General features: G+C 39.4%; 1 pseudogene; it reads right to left on the bottom strand.

Annotated features, from left to right (window-relative positions):
* Positions 1-348: 348 nt before the first annotated feature.
* On the bottom strand, positions 349-2,141 carry LOC133261012 (olfactory receptor 51G1-like; annotated as a pseudogene).
* Positions 2,142-2,444: the final 303 nt, after the last annotated feature.

The raw sequence follows: 2,444 nt of genomic DNA, 5'->3' as shown, positions 1-2,444 counted from the left end.
CTCCCCACAATCTTGATTCCAGCTTGTGTTTCTTCCAGTCCAGGATTTCTCGTGATGTACTCTTCATATAATTAAATAAGCAGGGTGACAATATACAGCCTTGATGTACTCCTTTTCCTATTTGGAACCAGTCTGTTGTTCCATGTCCAGTTCTAACTGTTGCTTCCTGACCTGTATACAAATTTCTCAAGAGGCAGATCAGGTGGTATTAGACTTAATAGAAGTGTACATTAACCAAAGGATTTTTACTTTTTTTCTACCCCATTTCATGAGTAGAGAGTCCCTTTTGTGTGAAGTCTGTATTTGTCTTGTGAGTTTTCTCCACTGATGAAAAGTATGTATATGCATTTACTGTCTAGCTTTTTTTCTGACAATCATTTGAGTAGATGTAAAGGAGATAAATGCAATATTTTCATTTATCCCATCTCTAAAATAAAACATTCATTTGATTATTATGTGAATTAAAATATGGAGAATGAAGTCTAATTTGCCTCAATGGAAACAAAATGTACCTAGCTATCAACACCTACTCTACTCTATATTATCTCTTTTTCCTTTGAATAGTTAACTTGTCTATCTTAGTTTTAACATGGAAACTTGATTTTATCTTAAAATCTAAATGGAAAATATCACCATAAAATAGCCGAATGAAATAAATTCCCTCTTACTAAATCTCCTGACACAAAGATTTTGAGATGATATAAAGCAAGGAAGTACTGATAGAAATAAGTACAATTATTTTTCTTGAGGTGACATGTAGAAATTATTGACTATCATGGAACTATAAGTACAAAATGTGTCTAAGAATTTCTGACAGGTTATCTTCAGGATGAAGAAAATGAATGTAAAGGTTGAAAGGGGATCATATATCTTCTAAGTGTGAGCAAACCTGATCGTTTTGGATAATAATATCCCTAAGAAGCCTTCAGAGAAGGCAATGGCACCCCACTCCAATACTCTTGCCTGGAAAATTCCATGGATGGAGGAGCCTGGAAGGCTGCAGTCCATGGGGTAGCTGATGGTTGGACATGACTGAGCGACTTCACTTTCACTTTTCACTTTCATGCATTGGAGAAGGAAAAGGCAACCCACTCTTGTGTTCTTGCCTAGAGAATCCCAGGGACGGGAGAGCCTGGTGGGCTGCCGTCTATGGGGTCAAACAGAGTCAGACATGACTGAAGCGACTTAGCAGCAGCAGCAGCAGCAGGAAGCCTTGGCGAATCTGTTTTTTCTTGATGCTATAAATAATTGGGTTGAGAACTAGTGGAACTAACAGGTAAATATCTGCCATGGTAATATGAATAATGGGAGAGGAATATTTTACAAAACGATGCACTGAGGACAACCCTATCATTGGCACATATAGAATGAGCACAGCACAAATATGGGAGACACATGTACTGTGGGCTTTGAGTTTCCCTCCCTGGGATGCAATGTGCAACACAGAGCAGAGGATGAGAGCAAGATAAAAAGATTCCTAGAGAATCTACACCCCAATAAAATGCAACAACAAACAAGCCATACAAAACATTGAATGAGATGTCAGAACAGGCCAATTGGATGACATCTTGATGTTAGCAGAAGGAGTGGGAGAGAACATGGGAGTGACAGAAAGAAAATGTGGGGATATGAACAAGAACAACAGGGAGGACAGTGGAGCATCTGATTATGATGAAGACCCCTATGTAGACAATGTGTTGTGGGGTAAGTTTGCTGGAATACCTCAAAGGATCGAAGATGGCAACATAGCGGTCGAAAGCCATGGCTAGGAGCACAACTTATTCCATTAGAGAAAAAGTGTGAATAAAATGCATCTGGGCTTCACAAGTACTCATCTCAATCTCCTTAGCATCAAACCTTAGCATCAAAGAAGGTTCTCAGTACTGTGGGCAGGGTGGAGATGGACATGCCCATGTCTGTGAGGGACAGCATGGCCAGGAAGTAGTACATGGGCTCATGGAGACTCTTGTCAGTGTGGATGATGTGAAGAACTGTACAGTTGCCCACTATTCCAATCAGATAGAACACACAAAAGGGGATGGAAATAAAGTATTGAACATCCTCGCAGCCAGGAATCCCAGAGAGGTAGAATGAAGCCAACTGTTCAATACTTGAATTACAGCTTGTCATGAGACTGTCGCACGGAGCCATTTTTCTACCACAAAAATGTGAACTCCTAAAAGGAATAACACAACCCTAAAGCATTCATTTTCTCTGACAAGGATACTAGGTGGAAACATTTTATAATGTATGACAGAAAAAGTTAAAGCAATGAATGCATGGGTTTATTTTAACCAATAGATAAAGCCCACAGGAATAATCAAGTAACATTATAAGATATGAACTGTCCAGCAAGTGTGCGTAGTTGAAAGAGGCACACAGACTGGCCCTCAAACTGGTTTAAATGGGAATCAGATCCAAAATCATCAAGGGTAAATAGGATT

The sequence above is a fragment of the Bos javanicus genome, chromosome 15 (genome assembly GCF_032452875.1).
Source record: "Bos javanicus breed banteng chromosome 15, ARS-OSU_banteng_1.0, whole genome shotgun sequence".
Classification (NCBI taxonomy): Eukaryota; Metazoa; Chordata; class Mammalia; order Artiodactyla; family Bovidae; genus Bos; species Bos javanicus.
This window is presented reverse-complemented; position numbering and strand designations above follow the sequence as displayed.